The 16,292-nt window shown below is 50.5% G+C and overlaps 1 protein-coding gene across 10 annotated transcripts in view; it reads right to left on the bottom strand.

Annotated features, from left to right (window-relative positions):
* EPB41L1 (erythrocyte membrane protein band 4.1 like 1) overlaps nucleotides 1–16,292 on the bottom strand; it is a 168,169-nt gene that overhangs the window by 104,051 nt on the left and 47,826 nt on the right. For 8 of the 10 annotated variants that reach the window (XM_042230098.2, XM_042230097.2, XM_042230096.2 and 5 more), the window contains one exon: nucleotides 12,232–12,283. The exons of the other annotated variants lie outside the window; for them this stretch is intronic. The gene's annotated coding sequence lies outside the window, so the exon portion shown is untranslated. The remainder of the gene's footprint in view (nucleotides 1–12,231; nucleotides 12,284–16,292) is intronic. 10 annotated transcript variants of the gene reach the window in all.

The raw sequence follows: 16,292 nt of genomic DNA, 5'->3' as shown, positions 1-16,292 counted from the left end.
TGCTTGAGCCTGATAAGGGTAGGCCAGATTATAGAGAGAAAAACCCTTCGGATGGAGACAGGCTACTTGCTAGCATGTTAGCTGATCTTATCACCATCCCCAGGAAGCAAGCAAGGCTTGTGGCCCTCATTCTGTCCCTCAGAACCAGAGGCACTTGGTATGTTGAGTTGCCTAAGGGTAGAGAGAACACGGTGGAGCTAGAACTAGAATCATAGTACGTGGCTGTTTGAGGATTACTGGGCTGAGACCCTGCTGTACTGATGAAGACACTGAGGTCCGAGAAGAGAAAAGGATGTGCCCATGTTCACATGCTGAGTAAGCGATGGAGCTAGAACCAGGAGTCCCAGCAGCTTCCGCTTACGAGCTTGCCACGCAGCCTCCCTTGAGAAAGACAGCCAAGGGGACAAAGGTGAGGCTGGCCTTGGCGGGGGTGCGGGGGGGTCAGGGGAGGAAGGCAAGGACAGGGCAGCCCTGCCTCCTTCCTCCTGCCCCTCTCCAGCTCCCAGCCCTCCCACTGCCTGTGGGTACAGCAAAACCTGCCAAACCAGTGCCTGTGCCCGGGCAAGCGGCAGGGCACAGAGTTAGAGGCACAGGTAGGCTGCAGACACCAAGAGCTAAAGGCCACGGTGGCTTCCCTGGATTAGGACTCTGCGCTTCCAGTGCAGCAGGCCGGGCTCAATCCCTGGTTGAGGAACTAAGATCCCACATGGCACAGTCAATAAAAGAGAGAGAGCTAAGAGACAGGGAGGACACAGAGCAGCTCCTCTGAGACGTGCCAGCCAGGCCACATGGGCACTGCCCCAGGGCCAGCAGTGAACCAGTCTGTCACCCAGAATCAGCCACAGCTGGCCATCTGGCACAAAGCCCTGCCCTCTGCTTCCCCCTCTCGCTCCAGACACTCAAATGTAAGCTATCAGAGCCACCAGGACAAGAGACCCAGGAACTTACCTGGGAGGACAGGAAGCAGGAAAACGTCTCCCCTCCCAGCCACAGCCATCAGGATTAAGTCCCGCCACTCCTGGCCTTGTCGGGGACACACATGCTCTCAAGGGACATCCTGCCCTCCCCCCAGCTGCAGTGACCAAGTGCCAGGAGATAGCTGAGCACAAGTCATGACTGTTGGGGGTGGAGGTCAAGACACGGGCATGCCTCAGTAGCTCTGGAGCCCTGAGACTATTGACACTTGACTCTGCTCTGTATCCCTGGGACTCCAGACACTCTGGAGCCCTGAGACTCTTGCGGACCTGGGAAAATCTGCCCTCTGGGGCTTCAGTCTTGCTGCCTTTCCCATGGGGTCGTTAGGTCAACTCCATCGTTTCAGGGAGCCTTGAAATTTTGCTCTCACCCCCACCATCACTGCACCTCTCACCACCTCCTGCTCAAAGGAAAACATAAGAGGTTACCCCCATCAGTGTGCAGGGCCCCCACTGGACGGGGCTGGCCTCTATGCCATGGGGCACCTGGCTGGAACCTGTTCTGTCAACACTAGTGCCAGCCAGGATTGTGGGGCCCCCTGGGCAGAGTATGAGGGAATTGATCATTCTATCAACTTTTCCCAAGTGCTCAGAACCCAGTTCAGAAACCACTCTCAAGGCCTGTAAGACCCAGAAGCCACACTCTCAGCAAGAAGGACCTCCGACATCAGTCTGGGCCTTTGATCTTGGGACACATGGGTCAGGCAGGCGCCCCACAAATGTCAGGGACAATCCTCAGATCTCAACTGAAGGCAAAAGGAGATGATGAGATGGTTAGATAGCATCACTGACTCAAGGGACATGAACTTGAGCAAACTTGGGGAGGACAGGGAAGCCTGGTGTGCTTCAGCCCATGGGGTTGCAAAGAGTTGGACACGACTTAGGGACTAAACAACAACAACAAATTCTCATATCTCAACCAATCCCCTTCCTTGGTAGATGGGGAGAAGGAGGCCCAGGGAGAGGCAGGGACCGGCCCAAGGTCACACAGCAAGGCCACGGCAGAGGTGGAACCTCCACCCAGACCTGACCCCCAGCCCAGAGCTTCCAGTACCTGCCGCCTCCTAGGGCACAGATGATTTCCCAAATTCAAAATCATGCATCCCACAGAGGAATCTAGAGACACCTTCCTCGCCACTGCTTGGAAACTGCCAGAGACTGGTACAAAGTTCTGCTGTTCGATACAGATCACGTGTATACCTGCTGTGTTCGCGTCTGTGTCCCAGCACATGGGTCCGTGCATGGAGTACAGCGCGAATTCAGTGCAAACTGGATGCCAACTCAAGGCTCAGTGGAGGGCAGTTACCTGGCAGTCTAGTGGTTAAGACTCCATGCTGCCACTGCCAAGAGCCTGGGTGCAATCCTTGGTCAGGAAACTAAGATCCCACAAGCCACGCAGGACCACTTAAAAAAAAAGGGGGAAGGAAAAAAAAGACTCAATGGAGGAATTAATCCACTCCAAGGCCCAAGCACTGAGGGTGGGAGTAGAGCTGGGGGTGGCAGAGCAGGAAATAGCAGAGAGAGGCAGAAAAAGCTCAGGATCCAAGCAGGTTGTGTAGAACAAGCAGGCACACTGTGGGCCCACAGTTTCAGAAATCCTGGGCCCCAAAGCGAGACAGGTCTCCCCCAATCACCTCGAACGTATGGACCTGAAGACTTGTGTACGTGTTCCTGTGACTTGGCAAGGCCACCAAGCCAGCCACTCTGTCGTTTATTCGGTCACTTGCTCCCTTGCTCTCCAAAACTTACAGGCTGAAAATCAGTGGCTGAAATCAGTGTCAGTAACAGTTGTCTCCCATTTGCCAGTCAGTGCTGCCAGAGCCAGAGGCTGATCCTCACAGGACCTCTGACCAGGAGTTGAGCTCCTAAAGCGTGAGGACTTGAGCTGAAATCAGTGGCAAGCCACTTCTCCTAAGACTCACAACCGCATTTGTAAAATAGAGATGGTGATGCCTCCTTGCCCTCCCTTAGGGAATGCTCTGAAAGTCATATACAGTGATGGATGTGAACATGCCTTGTAAATTGTAAAGTGCCAAAGAGATATAAGAGATTATTCATAACAATAATATTGCCATCACTAGCCTCACTGGCCTCCAGATAACTTTGTTGTTCAGTGGCCAAGTCGTGTTCGACTCTTTGCGACCCCATGGACTGCAGCACACCAGGCTTCCCTGTCCTTCACTACCTCCCAAGTTTGCCAAAGTTAATGTCCATTGAATCAGTGGTGCCATGCAACCATCTCATACACTGTCCTCTTCTTCTGCCTTCAGTCTTTCCCAGCGTCAGGGTCTTTTCCAATGAGTTGGCTGTTCGTATCAGGTGGCCAAAGTATTGGAGCTTCAGCTTTAGTATCAGTACTTCCAATGAGTATTCAGTGTTGATTTCCTTTAAGATTGACAGGTCTGATCCCCTGACTGTCCAAGGGACTCTCAAGAGTCTTATCCAGCACTACAGTTCGAAAGCATCAATTCTTCGGCACTCAGCCTTCTTTATGGTGCAGCTCTTACATTAGTACGTGACTACTAGAAAGACCACAGCCTTGACTACACGGAACTTTGTTGGCAACGTGATGTCTTTGCTTTTTAACACAGTCTATGTAGTTTAGAGGTTGTCATAGAGAATTCCAACCTCTAAATGTCAGTGATCATCATCATTATTGCCACCAACAATAATTAACACCTATCAGTTGAAAATAGCAACCCACTCCAGTATTCTTGTCTGGAGAATCCCATGGGCAGAGGAGCCTGGTGGGCTACAGCCCATGGGATTGCAAAAGAGTCAGACACGACTGAGCAACTAACACATAACACATCACTTATGAGACACTTGACTCGGACACTTGTATCTCGGGCACAGTCCTCTGCTCGTTGCCTGCTTTCTCCCATTTCAGCTCCATAACCTCTGAAGTGAGGACTATTATTGGGTCCATTTTACAGACGGCAAAGCTTAGGCACACAGCAATGAAGTATCTCATTGAAATCCACACAGTAGGTGGTGGAGCAGGGGTCTACACCCAAGTCTATCTTAGTCTGGAGTTCCAGCTCATTCTACTGCCTGGTGGAAGCCTGTTGCCTTGTTAAAGCTACTCCCCATTTACCAAAGCCTGTTGTGGCCCAAAGTGATATGATCACTTCTCTGACCCTTGTAGGAGGAACCCCTGACATGGGTAGAACTGGCTGATTCTGTCCTCCCTGTCTGACAAATGAGGCAACTGACTTCCAGGACAACTTGTCAACCATGTATTTTAGGCCACTGATCATACTACCGCAGGAATATAACGGACTTAGGAGAGTGGATCCAGTGGGGGAAACTGAAGCCCGGAGAGGGAAAGAGACATGCCCAGGTCATTCGTTCAAACCTTTCCTAAGACCTGTGCATATGTAAGACACACATATGAAAAAAAGCAGTGTGGGGTTTCCTTGGTGATCCAGTGGTTAAGAATCCATCTTCTAACACAAGGGACTTAGATTCAATCTCTGGTCAGAGAACTAAGATCCCATAGGCCACAGGGCCACTAAGCCATGTGCTGCAACTAAAGAAGCCCTCACATGCCTCAACTAGAGAAAGCCCACACCCCTCAACAAAGAACCAGCACAGCCAAAACACAAAGAAGGAGAAAAGAAAGCAGTGTCTACTCTTCTAGTTTTCTAATGCTGCCCCCCCACCTCCCGCCCAATCCCACCTTTGCATCCAGGGCCAGCGACTGCCACCACTTTCCTAGTCTTAGTTCCCAGTTTAGCAAACGAGGAAACTACCTTGGCCAGTAAAGAGTTCTAGAGGCCAACACAGCTGCCCCAGGACCACATAAAGCCCAGGAGGCCAGTCTCCGTGCCCTGCTGGAGGTCTGGAGGTAAAGATGGTGCCCACACTGCATTCACAGGGTTGTGCCACCATCACCACTAATTCCAGAATCCTGGTTATTCTTAGCAAGCCCCGAGCTGTAGTCCCCAGCGCTCCTAGGAACACAGGGCTCCTCCCTGGTTTGGCCCAGACGCCACTTTTCTGGGAAAGGCCAGGGTGCCCCTAGGAAGAACTTCTCTGTGGCAGAAGTGGAGCAAAATGTAAACACTCAGCGGACACTGTGTTCCAGTTAGTGAAACAAAGTTGCGGACTGTCTGGGAAAGGGGCCCACACATGAGGCCAGCCCAAGCCCGTGTCTCTTCCTAGCCTTGTCTCTCTAGCTGCTCTCAATGCAGTGATTGTTTAGGTGCCTGGCCTCAGTTTCCCCACGTGCAGGCTGAAACGTGAGCCTCCGACACCTTACCGAGGGATCCCTCCTAACAAATGGCTAATCTCTTCCACCTTGTCAGGAAAAAAAGGCCAACCTCTTATGTCAGCGGAGATTGGCAAGAACAGCAGTCTGGGGCTGGGCTAGGGAATGCTCAGATTTAGAACTGGTGAGGAAGGTTTTTTTTCTGGGGCCTCAGGAAGCTTGGGAATGTGTGAACTGGGGACATGACTCCCACGTTTTGGGCCGAAAAGGGAGTCCCAGAGTCAGTCCTTAGAGCCATCAGCACTGGGCAACAGGAAGAAAGATCAGGATTCACTGGTTTCTGTCTTCTACCTTTGCTGCCACTCATTAGCTGTGTGAGCTTGGAGAAGTCACTTACCTTCTCTGAGCCTCAGTGAACCCATCCACAGAATGGGGATAAATATAGCCTCTGTGCCTTCCCCCTCAGGATTATGGGGAAAATCTGATAAGATGATGAATAGAAAAGTCCTAGTTCCGCCCCATGAAAGAATTCCCCCACCCTTCTCCACCTCTGTTGCCCCTAGAGAAATGCTGGAATCCCTCCAAGAAGAGTTGGAAAAATCCAGGGATCCCAGAGACAAGAGGGGCCACAGAAGGAATGCTGAACATCTGTGTCCTGTATGGATGACATTTGTGAAGCCTGGCCCCTCTCCCCAAGACAGCCCCTCTAGCTCTCAGGCAAGCCAGGGACAACAGTCTGTATTCACATCGGGAAGAGGCTGAGGGGCAGACAGGGGAGCCAGAATCAGCATTTCTGAGCCATCAAGGTAACAGGAATTGCTGGACGAGAGCAGGGAGGAGGCTGTTGGTGGTCAGGCAGGGGAGGGGTGTCCTCCTGTTGAGTCTCCTCCACCTCCATCCCTCCTGCAAAAACCAATGATGTCACCTTTCATGTGACAACTCGAGCTGTGTCATTTTCTTCCTTGGTAAATGGGGGTGATAAAGCCTCTGACACACCGTGAGTCCAGTTCAATAAATGTGCCTGTCATTCTCCCTTCCTTTGAAACCTGGGAGACTCCCGGTACCAACATCATCTTCCTCCAATTTTCCACCTGAGTTATTTGAAGAAAAAATCTGAAGGCACTTTCAGGACAGAGCCCAGGCTCTGAGGGCATAGTCCATCTGCTGACAAGGTGGATGAGATCCGCGGTGTGTGGAAGGGGCAGGGGGAGGGAAAGAGGCCTCTCTATGGGATAGAGGTCCATGGGGAGGGAATGGAGAGTCCTACTGCTCACAAGACTCTTTCCAGAAACAGTCCTCGTTCCTTGAGCTCGTTCTGCCTGGAGGGAAGCCTCTCCTCTGAGCAAAGGACTGCAGGGGAGCACTCTTCCCATCATTTGCCCCCAGGAATGAAGGACTGACACCTGTGGGTGCCCACATGGCCTTTCCCACCCTCTACATGGCACCTGGGAGAAAAGGTAAGGGACCTGGGCATCCAGGCGCAACTGGAGATGATCAGACCTCTTCACGTCTCTGAAGAGAATAACACGGAATGGGGAGGGGGTGGGCTTCTGTGAAGCCTGAAAGATGGCTGGCTTCCCTGCCCCACCCCAGCTCTTTAGTTCTGGCCAGACTGAACCACTCCAGCTTTTCCCTTCCAACGCCTTTTCCCAAGCAGCTCCCTCTCCTGGAGAGCCCTCCCTGAACCCACTGCCCCAGTCCAGCCCCTTCCAAAGCCTAGAGCCATGCCTTCTCCTCCAGGAAGCACATTCTGGCTGCTGGGCCCCAGGGCCCAGGCTGCCCCTTTCCTCCGGGTGTCAGTTTCCCATCCCTCTCCAACGGTGATCTGCACTCTTGGCTATGTCTCGGCCACACCTGCACACATTGATTTCCCCTCTGGGGGGCACGGAGCTCACAGACATGAACTCAAATGCCACCTTTGCCACTTGTTAGCCACCTGATCATGGGACAGTCACTTCTCCTCTCTGAGCCTCAGTTTCCTCTGGAAAATGGTGAGAATAATCATACCCATTCCATAGCGTTGTTGCAATTAAATGAGACAGTGACCATTCAGGGCTCAGGACAGAGCCTGGCACAGTGTGGGAGCTCAGGAACGTGACTTGTTTGCTGTGGTGACCTTTCGGATAGGTTCATGAATGATTTTCCTTTGCATCTCCTGAAAGGCCTACCACAAAATCGTATGCATGCTTAGTCACTCAGCCATGTCTGACTCTTTGTGACCCCATGAACTGTAGCCTGCCAGGATCCTCTGTCCATGGAATTTTCCAGGCAAGAATACTGGGGTGGGTTGCCATTTCCTCCTCCAGGAGATCTTCCCAACCCAGGGATTGAATCTGGGTCTCCTGAACTGTGGACAGATTCTTTACCGACTGACCCACCAGAACCATATACCAAATGGATTTCTATGCAGGTGGATCTGCAGGCACCCTGAGGAAGCCTTTCCCAGTGGCACAGTACAGGGTAATCTGGGCTTGGCTGCCTCTGCAGGTCACAAGCTGTGTCACGGAGCAGCACGCAAGTAGACAGAGAAGCCACTTGAACTTCTGATCAGAGGCAATGGACATAGGATCAGAGGGTGGGCTCTGAAGTCAGACTCCTTGAACTTGAACCCGAGCTCCTCCTCTTACTCAGTATATGACCTTCACTAGCTGTGCCTTGGTTTCCCCATCTATAAAATGGGGAGAGTAATTGTACCTACCCAAAGGAGCATCTGGAGGATTAAATGAAATTACACATTAAAAGCAATAGAGGGACTTCTCTGGTAGTCCAGTGGCTAAAACTCCCCACTCCCAATGCAGGGGGCCCAGATTTAATCCTTGGTCAGGGAACTAGATCCCACACATCGCAACTAAAAATTCACATGTCACAACCAAAGATCCCTCATGCCAGAGTGAAAATTGAAGATCTCACATGCTATAACTAAGACTCGGTGCAGCCAAGTAAATAAATACTAAAAAGAAAAGAAAGGGAATAGAACATGCTCGTCATAAGGAAAGTAACTCAATAAACATTACCTATTGTTTTCATTGTTGATATCTGTATTCCTGTCACTGAAGAGGAGGGGCTATGGTTCCGTGCAGGCCTATAAGCTGCTCACTCTCCTATAACCCAAGATTCCACGAATATGCTTGCATATTCTCATGGCTCTGTCTGCCAGCAGCCTTCCACTCCTTCTTCTAACGAGAGCTCTGCTCCTCCATTTGCTACACAAGGAGGCACTTAACCCAGGCCTGGCCACTATAGGGAATGGCCCTAATCCCCTAGCAACAATGACTGAACCAATCAGAATCCTTCCCTTGGGTTGATATATAGATCCTAGTAGAAAAACTACCATCATTCGAAAACCTAAGATCATGGCATCTGGTCACATAACTCCATGGCAAATAGATGGGGAAAAACTGGAAACAGTGACAGACTTTATTTTCTTGGGCTCCAAAATCACCGCAGATGGTAATTGCAGCCTTGAAATTAAACGACGCTTGCTCTTTGGAAGAAAAGCTATGACAAACCTAGACAGTGTATTAAAAAGCAGAGACATCACTTTGATGACAAAGGTCCACATAGTCAAAGTTATAGTTTTCCCAGTAATCATGTACAGATGTGAGAGTTGGACCATAAAGAAGGCTGAGCACTAAAGAACTGATGCTTTCGAATTGTGCTAGGGAAGACTCTTGAGAGACCCTTGGGCTGCAAGGAGATCCAACCAGTCAATCCTAAAGGAAATATTCATTGGAAGGACTAATGCTGAAGCTGAAGCTTCAACACTTTGGCCACCTGATGTGAAGAACCTACTCACTGGAAAAGACCCTGAGGCTGGGAGGGCTTCCCTTGTAGCTCAGCTGGTAAAGAATCTGCCTGCAATGCAGGAGACCTGGGTTCGATCCCTGGGTTGGGAAGATCCCCTGGAGAAGGGAAAGGCTACCCACTCCAGTATTCTGGCCTGGAGAATTCCAAGCACTGTATAGTCCATGGGGTCGCAAAGAGTCAGACACGACTGAGCAGCTTTCACTTTCACAGAAGCTGGGAAACATTCAGGGCAAGAGGAGAAGGGGCAACAGAGGATGAGATGGTAGGATGGCATCAAACAGACACGAGCTTGAGCAAACTCCAGCAGATAGTGCAGGACAGGGAGGCCTGGTGTGCTGTAGTCCATGGGGTCCCAAAGAGTCAGACATGACTTAGTGACTGAACAACAACAACTTTCTGTTTGGGTTGCTAAGCTAGGGCAGTGGTCAGCCAGTTCCTCAGAAGGACAGAGGAGAGACAAGCTGTGATGGAGACAGATGGAGCATCTACCTGGTTTCTCATCCTACGATACCATGAACTGCCCAGGATCCATTCAAGTCCTTTTCTGGTTTAAGTCACTTTGAATAGAGCTTTTGTCACTTGTTTCCAAAAAAGCCAGGTCCAATTATATAGGCCCTAACCAAGACACAGTCTGAGCTGGCCGTGGGCAGGGCAGGGCAGCAGCGGTATTAAGGCTGCTCCTGTGTGTTCCAGCACAATCTTTATTATCTGCGCTACAAAGGACAGTCTGCAAAGCATGTTCTCATGAATCATCCTGATCCCATGGTCTTCTGACACTGCCTCCCAGAGCCCTAGGAGCCTGCAGAGGCACCTCCAAGAACACCCATAGAGAGACTTTCCTGGTGGTCCAGTGGTTAAGAGTCTGCCTTCCAATGAAGAGGACGTGGGTTCAATCCCCGGTCAGGGAACTAAGATCCCACAGGCTGCAGGGTAACTAAGCCTGAGCACCACAACTGGAGAAAGCTGGCATGCTACAGCGAAGACCCAGCACAGCCAAAAGAAAAACCAAAACAGCCATGGAACAAAGGGCAGTAAGGAGGGCAGCAAGATTCTAAGGAACTGCTGCAAACTCAACCACAGTGGTTCTGTTTCAAATGCTTATATATCAGGATTCTGCTGCCTCCAAAGATGTGAAATACCTGATTCTAATGGATGCTCAAAAGAGCATTAAGAGGTAACTAAGGCTGATGTGTCCATCTCCATTCTCCAAAAAAGAAAACCGAGGCCCAGAATGGGGAAGTGATGAGACCAAAGTCACAGAGCAAGTCAGTGTCACAGCAAAGACTTGAATGCAGGGCTCTGGACTCGCAGGCAGAATGAATTCCACTGCACCAGGCTGCCTGTGAAAATCTATCATCTCTCATACTTCCTGTGTCTTCTGGTAAACTGATGGCAGTTAATATCTTCTAGTGCATGCGTGCCAAGTCACTTCATTCATGTCCAACTCTGCGACCCTATGGAATGTAGCCCGCCAGGCTCCTCTGTCCATGGGATTCTTCAGGCAAGAATACTGGAGTGGGTTGCCATTTCCTCCTTCAGGAGATCTTCCTCACCCAGGGATCGAACCCAAGACTCTTGCATCTCCTGCATGGGCAGGCACGTTCTTTACCACTAGCGCCATCTGGTTCTATAGTCTCACCTTTCTCAGATCTGGCCCCTCCAGGACCGCCTGCCTCTGAACATGGCTCCTTAGAGGGCTTCCTAATGGGCTTAGAGAGCTCAAGGAACTTGTGGAATAAATGTTACGACAAAAACTCGACCCTCTTCTCCACCATACACACATACACTCAGTTCCCCTTCTCCCCACCCATTTGCCCAAATGTCAGGCAAAGCCCAGCAGGCCGCCTCCCGGGAACTCGTAATCCACCTCCTCTGTCCAAGCTGTGCTGTGACTGCAGACAGAGGATTCCTTGTTCCCAGTGCTTCCTGCCCAGCGACCTCCACGGGGCCCGTGCGCTGGCCGGAAAGAGCCAAATCATTCCTTTCAACTGGAGCTAAAGCCACCTGAATCCCTGCCACCCCTGGGAGCAACATGCTCCCAGCTCTGTTTGACATTTATTCTATCTGCCCTGGTCTGTCCAGCCCCACCTCAACACCCACAGCCGCTGCTGCCTACACACACACACACACACACACACACACACACACACACACACACACAGGAGTTCCCCTAAGGGTACAGAGGTGCTTTATGTCTAATCAAAAATCAAAACCAGAGTGGGATGTCCCTGGTGGTCCAGCAGTTAGGACTCTGCGCTTCCACTGCAGGAGGTGTGGGTTTGATCCCCAGTTGGGGAACTATCATCCTGCATGCTGCATGCGCGAGGCCAGAAAACACACAAAGAAAACAGAGGATTCTAGAATGATGACATCACAACCCTGACAGTTGTGCCTTACTAATAACCCCACAGTGACATCTGCCTATTACTCCGCGATCTCCCCGACCAGTATAACTTCTTGGCTCAGTTCCCTCTCCACGACCTCACCCTGCCAGAGTCACCAGGAGGTGGAAAGGGGCTTTGACACGCCCCAGGCCAGTGGTTTGTGAAGTATCTTGCACAGAGCTCAGGACAGTTCCATGGCATTGTTGGGGGGCTTCTAGAAGCTGAGGAATTAGCCAGTTAGAGTCCCCCAGGCTCACCCCAACTTTGACGATGGCTGCAACTCCTGTACTGTTTTGTACAGTGAGATTCTTTGGGGTTCACTTGAAAAGGAGATTTCACTGCTGGAAGATTTCAAAGCAACTCTTTCACCCTGACTCCACCTCTGCCCTACCCTGACAATGTATATATGACCTCGAGGCCAACAGAGAGGGAGGTAGCTGCCCAAGGTCATGTACCAATCAGTGGCAGAACCAGAATGAAAACACTCCCTTCTGAATCTAGTCTACAAACTCCAAGAGGTTAGCAAAAGAAAACCAGGGCCTCAGGTCAGCGGATCTAGCTTCTAGGTTCAAGGTCACTCGCCCCCAAGCATGGTGGATGGAGAAGCGATTTGGACAAAGCACGCTGCCTAACACAGAGGCACTTAACGAATACCCATTTCAGTCCCTTCCTCAAAATAAGCCCAAACCAGAGAGAACTCTCAACACTGCCCTCGTTTTTCAGGCCCACCAGGAATCTGTAGCCTAGACAAACTCCCACCTCCCCAGCAGTAAAATACATTAAAATAACCTGAGGGCTGAAAGGTCAATTTGTCCAACCTGAGCAGAGGAGGCTGGGCCTCTGGAACACTCACCCTGGCTCCGACCACACCAGCTTCCCCGGGCGGAAGGACGGCAGTCAGACACCTGGAAGGAGCAGACAGTGTTAGCACCTCCGAACTGAGTTTGTGGACCCAGCATGGAGTTGGAAACTGAGAGGCTGGCATTTGACTCTCTGAGGAACCTTCAGGAAGTTGCTGAACCTGTTACACAGAAAGGCCCGTGTGACTCTGCGGAGCCAAAGGGAAAGTAACAAATATGAAACTGGAGCGGCCTGCAGGGCCCAGGCCAGGAAGGGCCTCTGAGGGTAAGGTAAAGAATCCAGACTCGAGAGTCTAAAAGCTACGGGAAACCATTGACCTGCAGGGTTGAGAATGGACTGAAAACCGGCAAGAGCAGCTTTAGGCGTGTGAGTTGGAGGCTGCTGTGGTTGTCTGGGGGCACATGATAAGGACCCAGGCTGGGGTGGTGACAGCAGACCTGGAACCTGGTGGCTGGATTCCAGAGCTCTTTGAGCAGTGGTATCCCCAGAAATGACCTTCCCAGGTAGCACCAGTGGTAAAGAACCGGCCTGCCAATGCAGGAGACCTAGGAGACTTGGGCTCAGTCCCCGGGTGGGGAAGATCCCCTGGAGAAGGAAATGGCAACCCCCTCCAGTATTCTTGCCTGGAGAATCCCATGGACAGAGGAGCCTGGCAGGCTACAGTCCATAGGGTCGCAAAGAGCCGGATAAGACTGAAGCAACTGAGCATACACGCACACATGCATTCCCAGAAATCATTGGTGGACCAGATCTTGGGGGATAAGGAAGAGAAAGGTCTGCCTACACCTCAGGTGCCCCTTTCACAGCAGTCCCCTGGTCTCCACCCAGGACAAACATAGCCACTGTTCTTTCAACCTGGCCTATCCTTACCTCAGTTTCCCCACCTGTAAAATAAACATGGTTGGACTCAGGTGTCCCTAAGGTCTTTATAGCATTAATATTCTGTTCTGAGCTAATTCATTCCATTGTTTTTTTTTTTTTTTTTTAATATTTACTTATTTGGCTGCATTGGGTCTTAGTTGTGGCATGTGGAATCTTCATCACATCACATGGGATCTTTTGTTGTGATGCACGGGCTTAGAGCAGGGATCAAACCCACATCCCGTGCACTGTAAGCTGGACTCTTAACCACTGGACCACCAGGGAAGTCCCCACCCACAGGGTATTGAAGACCCTTTTTAATCATCTTTCAGCCCCAACTTCAGGCCTGGCCTAGTACACGATGGGCAGAATCACTGGAGGAGAAACCTCGGGTCCCCTGGATTCACACACTCAGAACAGTAACCTCCAGGTTGGATGAGGTGTTTCTGCTTCACATAGAAAATAAGAATCAAGGGAAGACCACCTGGGCTGAGGTTGAAACAGCAGGAGCAGGCGCCTTGTTCCTGCTCTCCCACCCAAGAGGCCTCAGGTCACGGGCCCTGCAGCTGTAACATCTGTCACCCTGTAGCTTACAACCTGTTTCCCCATCTACTGTTTCCCGAAGTCCAGTTTCAACCTGGGGGATCAGCTACCAAGGGACCTGGGAGGCAATGCAGTGCAGTGGTTTAAGCTGAGACTCTGCAGCTGGGTTGATCCCTGGGTCAGGAAGATCCCCTGGAGAAGGGTATGGCAACCCACTCCAGTATTCTTGCCTGGAGAATCCCATGGACAGAGCCTGGCGGGCTACAGTCCATGGGGTCGCAAAGAGTCGGACATGACTGAGCAACTAACACTTTCACCTTCTGCAGCCACACAGAGTTGGTTTGAATTCTGGCTTTATCACTCTCCAGCAAGTGGCTGGGAGCCTCAGTTTCCTCATTTGGAAAACAGGAGTAAGAGCGTCCACTTCCAGGGCTAAAGGGAGGATTCAAAGAGATGCTGCCTGTGAAAAACTCAGCATAGCTCCCTATCACAACAACCCAGGAGATAGCAGCTCCCATTTCCAGATGTGGACCCTGGGACCCCGGAAGGTGAAAGGACTCACTGAAGAGCATTAGAGAATCCATGCTGGAGTGAGACCCAGAGTTCAGGTTCTTACCTGCCAGGTTATACACTCATTCACCATTTGGGTTCCTCCCTGTGGCTCAGACAGTAAAGAATCTGCCTGCAATGTGGGAGACTCAGGTTCAATCCCTGGGTGGGGAAGATCTCCTAGAGAAGGAAATGGCCACCCACTCCAGTATTCTTGCCTAGAGAATTCCATGGACAGAAGAGCCTGGGGGGCTACAGTCCATGGGATCACAGAGAGCTGGACACGACTGAGTGACTAACACTTACTTTTTAGATGAAGACGTGACTAAACATTATAATGACTTGACCAAAGCCATAGAGGGAATTCATGGTAGAAGAGGGATTTAAACCCAGGCCTTCTTGATGAAAAGCCCGTGATCTCCCCTACAGTTATCCAGAAAGTAGACATGATGGTGGAAGAAAGTAGAAGCTTCAGATTTCAGGGCCCTTTAAACCTGGAACAGGGACAAATGCAAACCAGGCAGATGGAGAGAGGGTGGTGATGAAGCCACCTTGAGAGGAAACCAGAAGGAGCTGATGAAACAAAAGCTTCTTTCTCAGCAGCCCTCACCGGGGACCAGGCAGGAGAGGAGAGGCTGACAAGCAGGGCCATCCGTCCTGCCAGGGCTGAGCTGAGGGCTGGATCTAAACAAACAGACCCAGTTCCAGCTTGGCCCCCAACTTGTTGACAGATCCTGGAGAGGTCACACACACACACATACACACACTCAGCTCTCTGTTTCTTTAGCTCAAGAAGGAGACAGTATACTGAATGGTGTCAAGATCCCTTCCAGCTATGGAAGACTAGTCATAACCATTCCTCATGAATGCCAGACTCTCTAGCTCAGGCTCCGCTCTCACAAACCCCCAAAGGGGGCCTCTTAACAGTGGCTCCCATATTTCCACAACAGGCATGGGAAACCTTGCATTCAGCCTCTGGCTATATAGCCTGATCACTTTCCCTCACCTTTCTCATCTGTAAAATGGTCTCATATCTTTAGCCTGATCAACTATGGAACCTGAAGAACCAAAGAGCTTCCCCAAAGTCTAGCAATCCCCCCAAGGTACTGAACAAAGCATCCCCGCAGTGCCCACCCCAAGTCCCACCCTCAAGCTCTTTTAACTTCTCCTTTCCCTCTGGCCCCTGTCCCATCTGGACCAAAGGAAACACCAAATCCAAGCTCATGGATGCAATACCAGTAGCAACAGCTCTGAAGACTAGCAGTAGAAGCAACCACGGTCGCAGCTAAGACTCGACTGTACATATGTGCCAGGCACTGTGCTGGCCCAAGAGCTGCACCTGGATTCTATCTTAAGTAATCCCCTCCATCAACGAGGTAAATCTCACCCTTAGTCTAGATTTACAGATGAGAGACTAAGGTTCAACCAAGTGAAGTGATCTGCCCAAGGTCACACTCAGAGCAAGTGAGTAGCATGGCCACCCAGACACAGGCTCTTCATTTGGCACTAGAAGTCCTGCTCTTATTCTTGAGGCTGTGGAGTTATTCAGGGTAACATTCCACCATGGGGTGTGGACCCAGATATAGGGGGGCAGTGAGTAAGGGGATATCTGGCCTTTACTCTCACCCTAAACCTCCCCAAGTATCTAATCTTTGCAGTTTTGTATTATTATTCCAACATGTCCAACTCAGCTCTCAGGCTAGAACAGTTTTTATCCAATCAAAATATAATGCAAGCCAAATATGTAATTTAAAAGTTTTCAGTAGCCACATTTAAAAGAGTACAAAGGAACAGGTGAAATTAATTTTAATGGTATATTTATTTAACAATATCAAAAGTGTTTTTGAAGGAATCCCCTGGCAGTCCAGTGGTTAGGACTCTGAGTTTCCACTGCTTGGGGCCCTGGTTCAATCCCTAGTTAAAGAACTAAGATCCCACAAGTCATGCGATGCAGCTCCCTCTGCCCAAAAAAAAACCCCTAAGTATTACTGAAATGTTTTACAATCTTTTTTTTTCATACTAAATCTTCTAAATCCAGTGTATACCCGACGCTAAATTTTCATCAGTTATTTAGAGTCTCTTAACCTTTACAATTGAAAA

This window comes from Ovis aries, chromosome 13 (assembly GCF_016772045.2).
Source record: "Ovis aries strain OAR_USU_Benz2616 breed Rambouillet chromosome 13, ARS-UI_Ramb_v3.0, whole genome shotgun sequence".
NCBI classification, from domain to species: domain Eukaryota; kingdom Metazoa; phylum Chordata; class Mammalia; order Artiodactyla; family Bovidae; genus Ovis; species Ovis aries.
The sequence above is the reverse complement of the archived record's forward strand: the minus strand, read 5'-3'. Positions and strand labels throughout refer to the sequence as shown.